This window comes from Sapajus apella, unplaced genomic scaffold (assembly GCF_009761245.1).
Source record: "Sapajus apella isolate SASKATOON/1434 unplaced genomic scaffold, GSC_monkey_1.0 scaffold62, whole genome shotgun sequence".
Lineage (NCBI taxonomy): Eukaryota > Metazoa > Chordata > Mammalia > Primates > Cebidae > Sapajus > Sapajus apella.
In genome coordinates, this window is record NW_022437002.1 from 13,589,459 (window position 1) to 13,603,602 (window position 14,144).

Consider the following 14,144-nt stretch of genomic DNA (forward strand, 5'->3'; position numbering starts at 1 on the left):
TATATATTCAAGAAATAGAGAAAACACTTTTTCTCGAATGTCCTTGTACTAGGCTGCAAGAAAATCTCAAATTCCAAAATGCACAAATTGTACAGGCCACAGCCTCAGTTCTTGATGAAATAAAATTAGACGTTAACAACAGCAAAAAATACATAAACAAATGATGCACATGACAATTTAAAAATGCTTTTCTAAAAAACTCTTGAATCAGAGGACAGCAAAGCTATCATAGGATAATTATAAATGTACAATATTGAGGACTCCACTTTTCAAAATCTGTGTAGTGCAATCAAAGCTGCATCTAGAGAAAAATACAAAGCTTAAATGTTTTCACAATAAATTAAGAAAGGTTGAAACTAAATGAGTTAGGCACATCACCCAAGAAGCTAAAAAAAATGTAATCTAGAAGAAATGAATACAGTTGAAAATAAAATAAACAAATGAGAAAATGACAGCAACCACAAATTGCAAACTAAGCTTTCTGAGAAGACCAACGAAATGGACAAATCACTGGCAAACTGACTACCAGTAATGGCAAAGTCACAAATAACCATTAAGAAAGCTGACGTAAACATATCCATGAACCTTCGAAAAATTTAAGAGAATTTGATACGTAACTTTGTCAATGAATTTACAAGTAGATGATTTCCTAGAAAATTACAAATTGTAAAACTGATGAAGAGGGAGAAAAGCTACATAGACTCTAATAACTATGGAATAACCTATGGAAGAAAAGGCTGTCAAAGATGGAATTCCAAATTAGCAGGAAAAGAATGGATTATTTAAACAAAAGCACTAGGACAACTGGCTGTTTATTTACTCAACAAATATTTACCAAGAACCTACTATATGTCGGGCACTGTTCTGGGCACTAAGAATTCAGCAGTGGACAAAACAGAAACGGTCGGCGCCCTTATGGAGCTGAGAGTCTGGCGAGGGGGGGTGAGTAACAAGCAAGCCAGCAGGTAAAACAAACGGCATGGTAAATAGCGGCAGGTGTCACATGAAAATTAAGCAGCAAAATGGGGTACAGAATGAGGAAGGGTGGAGAATGCTATTTTAAACAGGATACATGCCTATGTTTAAATATGTAAATTTCCTATTTACATAGACATAGACATACAGAAATTTATAGCATAAACATACAGAAATAGCATAGACATACAGAAATTTATATGGATTAGAGATATAAACATCCTATAAAAACAAATTCATGAAAATACCAGAACTATTAAAATATTTCTATAATTTAGTGTTGGAAAATAACTTTCGAAGCCCAAATTGGACCTCAGCGCTCTTAATGGAAAAGATTACTAGATCTAACCACATAAAAATATTAAGCACTACATAAAACAAACAAACAAAAAAACCCAGTTAATCAACAGTTAAAAAGCAAATGACAGATTGGATAAAAATATTTGCAAGATATATGAAAAAGTGTCAATATCCATAATAGGTAATAAGCACCCACAAAACAGGAAGACATATAGCCAATAAAATGGGGAAAGAAAATGAACAAATCATTGCTTAAGAAATAAAAATTTCTAATAAAGATATGCAAAATGCTGGCCTCATTAATAAGGAATGTGTGTTAAAAATGTGGATCACTTGAGGTCAGAAGCTTGAGGCTAGCCTGACCAACATGGTGAAACCCCATCTCTTCTAAAAACACAAAAATTAGCTGAGCATGGTGGCACACACCTGTAATCCCAGCTACTTGGGAGGCTGAGGCAGGAGAATCGCTTAAACCCGGGAGGTGGAGGTTGCAGTGAGCCGAGATTGTGCCATTGCACTCCAGCCAAGGCAACAAGAGTGAAACTCTGTCTTTAAAAAAAAAAAAATCAGTATGACCTTTTCCCATTTGGTTAGCAAAAAGGTGATTGCTACCATCAAGTGGGGAGAGAGGAGTGGTCATCAAATACTTCTCAAACACTGCTGGTGGGGTGTAGATGAGGAGAATCTTTTAACCATGTCTACCAAAATGTATGTCGACTCAGCAGCTTTTCAAGTGTGCACATACATCATTATACACAAACATACACACACATGCACACATATGGATGATCACTGTAGCACTATTTTTTAACAGTGAGGGTGGATGCAGCCTTAATGACCATCAGCAGGAAATTGGTTTAATAAGTAAATGATGATAAATAGACACAATGGAATAGTCATGGGAACATAACTTTTCTTAAAGATAAACATATACTCCTACCAATAATAGAGATTTATTGTGACTTTGTCTGTGTGTCAAGCTTTGTCTAAGTGACGTACAAGCTTCAGCGCTTCTCACGGGTGGTCTCCCTGCCCCATGAATGGCCTGCCAGATGGAAGGTGCCACTTTTGCCCCCATTTTCCATCTGAGACCTAGAGAGGCTAAGGCCTGACCAAATGGTGAACCTTGGTCTCTTAGACTCTGGAGCCTGCACTCTCGGTTGTGACATACACTTCCTCTCAATGGGATGGTGAAAAGCAAAATCACAGACGCACACCTATCTGAGTAGCTGTGACTGCTAGAAAGGACCTGGGGGGATGCACACTTGTCCTGGGGGGAGGACTGCAGAGTGAGTGGGGCTTGAAACATGCATTCTTCTTTCCACATTTCCATACTGTTCTTTTTTAAAAACAATAAGCATGTATCACTTTTGCAATTTGAAAATGATATAAAAGTATAGAAACAGAAAGTAGAACAGGAGTTGCCTGGGCAGAATGGTGTGGGGCAGGGTGGGGGGCATCAGTGTTTAATAAGCACAGAACTTCAGTTTCACAACATGAAAACAGTTAAGAGGCCAATATCTTAAGTGAAACAACAAAGAAACAGAAAATCAAATACTGCATATTCTCACTTATAAGTGGAAGCATGGGTACACATGGACACAGAGGGTGGAATAATACACACTGGAGGCTCTGAAGTTGGGAGGGTGGGAATAGGGTAAGGGATGAGAAATCACTTACTGGGAACAATGCACAGTATTTGGGTGACATTGTACTAAAAGCCCACACTTCACCACTACGTAATATATTCCTGTAACAAAACTGCATTTATACTCCTTAAGTTTATGCAAAGTAAGAAAGAGACAGACAGAAAAGAAAGAAGAAAGAGAGAAGAAAGAAAGAAAGAAAGAAAAAGAAAGAAAGAAAGAAAGAAAGAAAGAAAGAAAGAAAGAAAGAAGAAAGAAAGACAGACAGACAGACAGGGTAGGGAGGGAGGAAGAGAGAGAGTGTGAAAAGAACAGAACAGAAAGATGGATGGTGGTGATGGGTACACAACTTCATGAATGTATTTAGTAACACTAAACTGCACATTTAAAATGATTAAGATGGTAAATTATATGTTATGTGTATTTTACTACAATAAAAATTGAGAAACTGATATAAAAGTATCTTCTTTTTAGAAAATAGTGGAACAGGGAGGGGGCAGAGGGGCCCATCTGCAAGATGGCACCCACTCAGGGCAGAAAGGACCAGGGCCAGCTCCTCTGCAGGCCCCAACCAAAATCATGAGGACAGAGGGCCCTTGCTCTCTGCTCCCCACCAAAGCATCAAAGCAAGGCCTTTGCTGGCAACTGGCAGGAGCTGCATCCAGCCTGGGCACAGGGGCGGTTGGCATCACTATAGCTGACAAAGGGTTAAAGAAAAATCCTGGATGCCTGGCAGGGGCCAGCGTCACTGGGTCATAACAGCTGCTTTCCAAGGGCTGGCATGGAGAGAGTGGGGCTTTGGACTCTGGCACTGGGCCTCACATCCTGATCCTAAAGGAAGTGGAGAAGGAGGTTGGCCCTGAGGCCCTCCTGACAGGCAGCCCTTCCCTCCACTCGGAATGGAACATCTGCAGAAGGGGCTGGCACGTGGAAAGCTGAATTTGATCTGCATGGGGCAAGGAATTGTGGGATGAATATTTCAATTTTCAGTTTTATTTGTTATTGTGGTCTGTGATCAATACGAAAACATGAAAATCGAAGACATGGGTCACATATGATAGAATCATATGGAATAATTCTGGTGGCTCATGCTGGGATACTGGCAATGGGGTGGGTGGGAAGGGAACAGGGAGAATTACTGGGATGCCTCATTTACCCAACACCACAGAAGTAGCATGGGATAGATAGCACAGGGAGTTGGCCTTAATTGGCCTTAACATCATCAGAGAGACATGGGTTCAGATCCCGGTTTCATCCGTTAATAACTGTAACCTCAGCAGAAATACTTACCTTCTCTGATCCTCACTTCCCTCATGAGTCAGAAGTGAAGACTATCACCCTCCCTGGGTTTGTCATGTGGCTCAGATGCGGCAAAGTGTGTGTAAAATTAGTATGAACCCAGTATACAAAAGGCACTTAATAAATACCCATGCCCTTCTTCAGTTATAGTGGAGCACCTTCCAGGTCTCCCTCCCTTTGTCAATCTCTCCTCCTTCTGGCTTCTGTTCTGGGGTTTGGGGTTGGCTCTGTGACTTGCCTCCCTCTTTGTGGTCAGCCTTCGGGTTCTCACTTTCCTGGGAGGGCTCACCTTTGTTTCAGCTGAGTGCACTCCGGTCTGAGAATGCTGTCACATGCAGCAGACAGCCTGGAAGCTGCCTTGGGAACCTTCCCAGTGCCCGGTTGTGTTCTCCAGACAAGAGGCTTCTCCCTCACATGGTAGCTGACTCACGGATGAGTGAGGCGTCCCCAGGAAGGAGAGTGGGCAGAAAGACGGGCAATGGAGCCTAGTCACTGACAGCAACAAGGCCTGCTTTGAGGATACCCAAAAATGTTTTCCAGGAAAGGCAGGGCTTGTAAAAATAGAGAATGGTGATACTTTCCACTGTATGAAGGAGAGAAAAAGAGGAACTTCGAGTGCAAGATACCTGCTTCCATTTAGTGGCAGGCAGGAATATACTGTCCCATAAATGCTACACTGGGGTTTGGCAGAGGAAAGGTTCATGGTTTTCAGGCACTGCAGGACAGGGAAGGGAGATCTTGCGGATGTATGGGGGGCACCCAGCCCAGGAGTCCCGGAGAATAATGGAGTGGCAGCAGAGGAGACCAGAGGAGCTGCACTTGGAGATGAAGGCTGAGAGCTGTTGTGGGAGGGGAAGGTAGGGGAGGGAGAAGCAGTGAGGTGGCTTCCTGCTATCTCAGGCCATGCCTCATGGCAGCCCTTTCTCACAGAAAGCCCCCTGGAACTAGGCACTCGCTGCAAGGGAGCAGAGAAGGCACCATCTTCCCTCTTTGGATACAAGAGAAAGCCCATGAGACAGTCCCACATTAGAGGTTCAGCTGCATCCAGCTAAGTGACCTTGGACAAGACACTCCCCATCACTGGGCTAGACCCCAGGGTGCAAAGGTGAAGAAGACCTTGCCCATATCTCAGGTTGTGACAGACCTAGTAGGGAAGATAGATGAGAAAATCAGTGGTTCTGGCACTTTCTCCCAGGGATCCCCAGACTTGAGTTGCTTCCCCGCAAGAAGGCTTCTAACATCTCCCCGGCTTGTAAAGACAGAAGCCAGGGGTAGAGGAAGAATCCAACATTTGATGAGTGTCTTCCATGTGCCAAGGCTGTCCCTGTATTTTTTTACCGTCATACTAATGCTATGGTCAGCCTCCACATCACCATCTGACAACTGAGGAAGCTGAAGCTTTGAAAACAGACAGATGTGGACAGCCTTGCATGGCAGGAGAGCCCAAGGCTCTGGCATTAAATAAAACTGGACACTACTGGTCTTGGACACCGTGTGGCCTTCTTTGTGTCCTTGAATACCCGTGAGACTGAGTTTACTCACCTCTAAAACCAGAGCAAGAATGCACACCCTGGGCCGGGATAAGAACACAGTGATAGAGTCAGCTTCCCAGAAAAATCTACCTTCTCCCTCTTCCTCTTCTGGATACTTCTGATCTTTTAGCTTTACTTATGTTTATGATTACTTCGTCTTCTAAAATAAGAAGATACCAGATCCCATAACAAGATTGCTGCACCTTATTCACAGCAAAGCGGGTGGAGGCCTCGGGAGGCCCGGGGACTGCAGAACCTCCACCACCGGCCCACAGTTGGGTGCAGGGAGGGGATAATTCGTGCCTACTGGGAAGATGGCGACAATAGGTGTGTGTTTTGGGAGGCAGGACTGCTTCCTGCCCACATGACAAAACTGCCTCCTTAGCTAAGAGGGGAAGCCTGTGACCCAGGGTCCTCCGGGGACCCATCCAGGTTTCTGATCTAGATCTCAACCTGCCTCACACCTGCCCAGTCTCCCACCGCATCCCCATCCCCACTTCCACCAGTTCAGAGATTCGGCCAGACAGAAAGGCTGTGCCAGAGGCAATTGTGTGCTATGGAGCTCACTTGGTCTGCTGTGGTGCTCTTCCTTTTTTTGGACTTTGTGGCTGTTTGAGTGGGTACCTTTTTCCATAGAAAGTTTCCATTGCATCAGTTATTTACATTGTCACCACCTATATGTGGGCTCTAGTTTCGAGTCGGTGAACCAGAGCAGGCCCTGTGGGGCCCAGTACTGCTTACAGGGGTGAGGGGAGCCGGTTGCTACAGCGAGAGGACATGCAGCCCTGGGTCAGTCCTCAAAGCCACCCCCAACCCTGGCAGGGCCACTCAGTGTGCTCAGTCCCTCTGGGGTGCCATTTTTAGGGTGAGACTTAAGAGCATTTAAGAGCACAGGCTATAGTTTGAATCCCGCCTCCTCCACTTCCTAGCTATGCTCCGAGTTATTGAACTAACATCTCTGGGCCTCCGCGAACTACCATCTGTAAAGTGGAAATAACAGTAGCACCCACCTGGCTGGACTTTGGGAAGGACTCAATCAGGTAACCCACATAAAGTGCTTAGACTAGGGCCTGGCCCAAAGCCTCAATCTTCATCAGTAAATGGACAAGGATTTCCCGCCCAAAACCTGGCTCCAGACCCCACTGACCATCCTCTCTTGTGTGAAGTGACATGCCACAGTGTCTGCCCTGTTCTGCCCAGCTCACCTATCTGCAGACCCAAACAGACTGTCCCGATAGCCACCTCTTACCATGCCACCCGCCAAATCCCAAATCTTTCAGTGGTTCCCCTTAGAGAGTAAAGTCTACACCTTACAAATATGCCAGGCTGCCTCAGATCAACACTCCCCTGCAAAGCCCCGCTCTTGCCAACTGCCATGCTCCACCTTCATGCCTCTTTGCAGCTGTCTCTGTCTGGAATATTTTTCTTCATTTTAACATGGCCAAATCCAACCCACACCAGCCTGGATGAGCCCATCTTGTAGGTCACCTCCTCCACAAAACCCTCCATGACCCTACTCTCTCTCTGGCCAGAAATGATCTTTCATCTAATCTCCTTTTCAGGGTGTTTACCTTCTCTACATTGTATGGGTGCAATATAATATATACAGATGCGTGCCGGCATCACAGACAAACCATCTGATCTCTGAGAACAGGACTGAGAGGTGTGTGATGCATCTGTGTCACTCACAGAGCCTTGAACATAACTGGTGACTGAGAGTGAATAAATACTGAGCTCTCTCAATTTTTATTCAGGGAAAGCTATTTGGGATTGTGTGGATGAAGATCAATCTGTAGCCCATCAGTGTCCACATGATCCTTCTGGTTCTTCTTGAGGGATCTGACAGACTGGGGTGTCAGCCAGGGGTCAGGACCCCTAGGAGCTCACAGCTATGTAGACTCTGAGTCTCAGCAAGGGGCCTTGCATCTGAGGCATGTGTGGAAGTCCAGAAACCACCGCTGACATCTCCCTCTTCCTCAGTCCCTATCTTCCATATGTCACCAGGCTCTCAGTGAGTGAGCTCCCTAAGTCCCCACCCCCATAAGCCCCTCTCCACCCCACCGCCACTGTCTTGGCTGAGGCTTCAGCATCCTTGCCTCCTCCCTGGTCTCCCCACGTGACTCCCATCCTTTTCTAGGTCTTCCCTCCACGCTGCCTCAGGCGGGATTTCCGCATCACAGCTCTGATTAGGCCACGATGCTCCTTCGCCACTTCTGATGGAAGTGACTAACTGCCATCAGAAACCCAGATCTCCTAGAAAGGTGCTGGAGGTTCTCTCTTCTCTAACGCTTCTAACCCTCCTCCCGAGCTTTGTGGTAACACCAATCACACTGTCCAGTGATGTTTATTCTCCGGCACACGGGTCTTCCTTGCAGACAGCGAGTGCCTTCAGGGCAAGAACATGTACTCTCTGTACCTCCACTGCTTGGCACCGTGCTTGGCAAGCAGTCAGCCGGCAGTGAAAGCGTGCTGAACAGATGAGTGAATGAACAACAGCGAATAAACACACCGCCCCTGCCCTGCCTTCCAGTGTGGCCCTGACACCACTGCATTCAGGACTTTACTTTGGGGACCAAGCAACAGGTGAAGTTACTAAACTGACAGATACACAGTTCCCTGGACCAAAGGATGTCCCAGGGCACTTAACAGCCCTCTGTCTGTGCTGCAGCTTCCAGAACCCCTGATGGCCTGACATCAGCAGGGCAGATGCTTGCCCTGGTGTTAGCTACGTGGCCCAGGAACCTGGAGATAGACAGAGGCTTTGGGGTGGTTCCAGAAGGAGGGGAAGGAACCTGAAGGGTATCCCACCTCTGGTTGCTCCGTACCAAGACCTTCCACGTTGCTACCTTTCCCTCTGCCCACCCTACTCACCCCCCTACCCAGATTGTGCCCACCTTCCTATTCTCTTTTTTTTTTTTTTTTGAGACAGGGTCTGGCTCTGTGGCCCAGGCTGGAGTACAGTAGCACCATCTTGGCTTACTGCAACCTCTGCTTCCTGGGCTCAAGCCATTCTCCCATCTGTCTCCGGAGTAGCTCAGACTACAGGTACGTACCACCACACCCAGCTATTTTTTATTTTTATAGAGATGAGGTCTCACTATGTTGCCCAGGCTGGTCTCAAACTCCTAAGCTCAAGTGATCCACCCACCTTGGCCTCCCAGAGTGCTGGGATTACAAGCCTGAGCCACCAGGCCTGGCAAACCCTCCTATCCTTTTATTCCTCACAGGGTCACCTCCCTGTTTCCCTGCCAGGCTGTGGCTACCTATTGTGCCTGAAGTAGCTAAGCTCGTGGAACTATGGGACAGTACGTGTGGTGAGGAGCTGACCCATACTGACCACAGCCCTGCCATGAACGGGCCACGTGACCAAGAACAAATCACATTCTCCTCTAGGCCTCAGTTTCCCCTCCTGAGACCTGAATGGGTCTGTCCCTAAGGACCCCTTCTGTTCTAACTCCCCGTCAAGAGGTTAATTTCTTTACCAGCCAGAATAATTCTTTCTAATTAAAGGAAACAAACAGAGAGAACGATGTGTCTTTCTCTGCTGCTCCTGAAAGCCGGGGTGGCCTCTAACTCTGGGAATATGTCAGCCCCCATCCTGATTATTGATGGAATGTTCATTTGGTGGCAATCTTCATGCCCATATAACCCAGGGATTTAAAGCACACTTGCATATCTGTTGTTTTTTGATGTTAATAATTGGGTAAGCTAGGCCTTTATCATTCTCATTTTGCAGAGCGAGGCTCAAGGGGGTGAGGCTTATCCAAAGTCCCCCAGCGAGTGTGAGAGAGAAGTGGAACTGGCTCCCAGGATATTATACACAGCTGGCCCAGGCAGCTGGCCTAGGAGCTGGCCTCACCCAACAGGCAGGCAAGATACTTTAATGAAACAATAGCACACATCTCCCTGTATTTTTCCATGAGCCTTCTTCATGCATGCAGAAACGCCCTGAGGTATGGGTACCCAAAGCCTCACAGTGAGCTGCTGGGATGCCTAATTCCCCCACCAGCTGCCTGGGTGGGATGCCTGGGTGGGATGCTCCGTCCAGGCCCAACATTCCAGAGAACAGGCAGTACTGAGAACCACACTTCGTCCAGGCAGAGAAGCCTTGGTTTTGAAGCCTCCAGCCCCTGCTCCTATCCAGGCCTCCAAGTCCTTGAATCGAATCCAAGGGCAGCAGAAGCTCCACCACACAAGACAGGGCAATGCCACACTCCTCTTGGTCTCCCAGGCCCTGCTGGCTGCAGGGCTCCTCCTCTGAGACTCCCAAGGGAGGGCTGACTGCATGTGATCTGACTGCCAACCAGAGAAGGAGAAAGGATGAGGCCCCAGGGCCCAAGGAGTGAAGGAAGTAGGGTTGCAATTCTAGGCCCTTCTTCCAACCTGGCTCTCCCACTTATTGTTCATGGTCTTGTACTGTTACAGTAAGAAGACTGATCCTGTCTTCCATATTTTACTGGAAACTCCTTAACGGAGTCTCCACAGGAGGTCCTCCACATGCACTTGTGCAGTGCACAGCCTGCACAACCATTCACAATCCATGGCTTCTGGCCATGCCCTGCATAGCATGTGTCACCACTGTAATTAAATAACTAATTGCATAATTACTTATCCTGTCTTCACAGAATATAAATTCTCAGGGGAGCATCAGGCTCTGTTTGTCTTGTTCCCGAGCTATAGCCCAGCCTCCAGCATAGTGTTACAGAGAATAGGTACTCAATTAATAAGTGCTGGGCTAACAAACCCACCCAACCATTCATTCATGCGTTCAATTTGAAGGAGAGTGAACCTGCCCTGCAACTGACGGTGACAGACCTCGGTTGTGGCCCCAGCTCTACCAATAGCTCCCCGTGTGCCCCTGAGCAAGGCATCTCCCCTTTCTAGCTCTGTTTCCTCATCTGTAATATAGTGTGGGGCTAACTTTTCATGCCACGTAAGCATGACCCCAAGGAAAAGCACCTCCTGAAATTTTGCACCCTGGGCACCCAGCTCACCTCACCCATCATGACCTGACCCTGGTTTTCCACATTTTCCTGGTTTTGTCCAGACCTGGGCTTATGGGAGATGCTCGGTGAAGTAAGGAGAGAGGGACTTCCAGGCAGCACGGAGGGGACACCAAGGGTGGGAAAGGAGTTGTTACTCCTGGACTGTATCTCTGGGAAAGAAAAATAACTCAGACAGTGATGCTTCCCCAGGACAGCTGTGTCCTCAAAGGGCTTCTTCATCAGCCTTGTTTACCTCCAGCCTATGGAGAAGGAAGGAGGGAAGGGGTGGCTCAAGATCCAAGTTACCCAGTACCAGAGCCAGGGGCAGACCCCAGGCACCCTGTGTTCAGGTCCAGACCCTTCAGCATGAGGGCACAGCCTCGCTCCCACAAGTGCGGGGTACAACCAGTTTCAGCCGGCAGTGGCACATACAAAATGGCAGAGGAAGGAGACATTTCTTGGGGAAGATGGGATGGGAGCCTCGAGGAACAGGAGGGCTTACGGAGGAGGAGGGGTGGCTTTCCTGGCAGAATAGATGACGTCTGCAGAGTGTGCCTGCAGGAGACCATGTTCAGGGGTCTACAGCCCTTTCTTACTTACAGAGCAGTCTGGCCAATGGGACCCATGAGGGTGAGGCATGAGGCAAAGCTCCGGCGGAGACAAAGCAGAAGAGCATGACTACCGCGTCCTCTGCTTCCAGGGCACTCCCAGGGCCTCTCCCCACCACAGTCTCAGCCTCCCTGTTGCACTGCATGCATTAGTTTTGTAAGGCTGCTGTAATAAATTATCACCAATTTAAGCCAAACGTAATGGCTTAAAACAATACAGACTTATTATCTGAGAGGTCTGGAGGTCAGACATCCAAAATGGGTCTCACTGGGCTGAAATCCAGGTGTTGACAGGGCTGCATTGCTTTCTGGAGGCTCCAGGGAAGAATCTGTTTCCTCCTTTTCCAGCTCTTAGAAGCTGCCCTCCTTCTTTGGCTCGTGGCCGCCTCAAAGACATCAATGGCTAAGTCAAGTCTTTCTCACACTGCGTCCCCCTGGCACTGGCTCTTCTGCTTCTGTCTACCACACTTAAAGGCCCTTAGGATTCCACCGGGACCTCGTGGGTAATCCAGGACAATCACCCTATTCTAAAGCCAGCTGATTTGCAACCTTAATTCCATCTGCTACTTTCATCCCCCCTTGCCCTGCAACCCACCATACTCATGGGCCTCGGGAATGGGGATGCACACATCTTTGACGGGGGCGTTATTCTGCTGTTCATACTACGTGAGACACATCTCCTCCAAATGGGGTTTCAGGAGGAAGGTGGCCCAGGATGAGAGAGACGGGGTGGGTGGTGTGGGCAGGAGAGGGAGGCAGGCAGACACACACTCAGCCTCCTGGCTGCCTGCTTAGCACACCTCACCCTTGAAAACCTTGTCATGTTTCCATACTGAACCGGGCACAGCCAGTTTCCACAGTGACTGCAGGAGCGGGAGCAGAGCCAGAAATAACCCACCGGCATGGAAAACCTCCCCTTCCTTGGTACTTTGCTCTCTCCTTCTCCATACTCCCCATCACAGTATGGGAGGTTCCAGTGGGTTCGAAGTTGGAGGCCCTTCCAGGGCACACTGAGGCCTTGGGGAACACTCCTCCTGCAGCCTGGCTCCAGGTGGGGGCACCCAAGGATCTGACCGTGGGGCCGGGCCTGGTCACCTCATCTCCACACCACTGTGGTGAGCTTGCAGTCTCTTCCTCTCCTCAGCCTCACTGCCTCTGAGCCATGAGTTCCTACAAAGTCCCAATGGCTCCTTCTCGGAACTCTTGCCACCAAACATTGGGATCTGCTGAATCCTCCTGGTCTCTTGGGCCAGTAGCCCATGGGATGTTCTGATCTTGCCCCTCCCTTGGGCCCCCGGGAGGCCCTGCTTGGTGAGGCCCTGCTTGGTAGGGCCCTGCCTGGTGGGCCTGGGACCCACTCTCACAAGCCCCGCCAGCCCCCAGCCCAGTCCTTGCTCCTGCTGAGCCCTGTCAGCCTGCTCTGCCTTCCTGCTCCAGGAGCCCCCATCTGGGAAGCTGGGCTCAAACCCCACCTGCTCCAAAAGCCCTTCTTTCTACAGGTATTTTCCTTAGAACAAGATCTCACCCACTGCAGGGGCTGAAAAATTTGCTGAAATACATAGACCAACAAATGCCCGGCCTCACCATCCACGCCACTCACTCATATGGCATTGCGTCTCTATGGCCCTTGGGAAATGTCCTCCATGACTGTTTAATTTCTCATGTCTTTCATCCTATTCTGTCAAATGGAGTTAATGCACCTCCTACATGCTGGGCACTGAGCAAAGTATTAAACGAGCATGCATTGGTGCATTTTATCCCTCACCTCCAGGCAACCATCATCACCCCATCTTACAGAGAAGCAACTGAGACCCTGAGAAGGAATACAACTTGCCCAAGGTCACACAGCCAGAAGGTGGCAGGGCCCAGACTGGACCTCTGTGTGCCAGACTCCAAAGCCTGAGGCGGCAGCAACCATGTCCCACGTGGGGGGCCGGGGAGGAGACACAGGTGATCAATGGCAAATGCTAGATGAAATGTGTCCAATGTGCCTCCTAGAAAGCCCTGAGCAGCTCAAGTGGTTTCCAATTTTTGTCTCTTTGTATATATTGGGATTTGGCCTAAGATTTTATTTGGGTTTTTAAAAAGTTGGGAGGATATGGGGTGGGGATTACACGAATTTAAAAGTTTGGAGGTCGTGGACTGTAGGTCAAGCCCCTCCCTGTACCAATGACAAGACCGAAGCATGGAAGTGGAAGGGACACCGAAGCCAGTGAGCGCCACTTGTTTCTCCCACCCACTCCCGATGGAAAGGCCATCACATGCTCCATTTGGCCCTTGGCGCTGCTTGGCAAAGAATTTGGAGTCCAATGTGATATGGGTCCTGCGACCGGCTTTGACAGTGCTGCACACTCGATGGCTCAGTAGCCCCAGAGCTCGGAGCCTCCACGTCCTTGTCTGCACAGCAGAGCCTGTGTGGACTCATTCGAGAAGGCACAGACCTGCTCTGGATCATGTAATATCAGGCTCATGGGTAGCAGAGCTGGGCCCTGAGCCACTGCTATGGGAAGCTGGAAAGAGCTCTATATTTAGACTCAAAAGCCTCAAGTAGAGTCTCAGTTCTGATGCTCACCACTTTGTGGCCTGAGCCTCCCACTTGACTTCATTGAGTCTTACTCTGGGAGATAAAAACGTCTCCTGTATCCCATAAGGGGCTGGTATGAGTTGAAATGAGGTAACACATGAGGAAACGCTGGAGGCGTAAGAATCCTCTGGGCTGCAGAATCCCAGGCTCCGCCTTCTCCCACTGTTTGATTCTACAGCTGCCCGGCAGGGCCCAGGAATCTGTATTTCCCCAAA

General features: G+C 48.6%; 1 protein-coding gene across 4 annotated transcripts in view; it reads right to left on the reverse strand.

The window, feature by feature from the left end:
- The window catches only part of HIVEP3 (HIVEP zinc finger 3), a 515,007-nt gene that overhangs the window by 118,390 nt on the left and 382,473 nt on the right, over nucleotides 1-14,144 (reverse strand). The window lies entirely within an intron of this gene.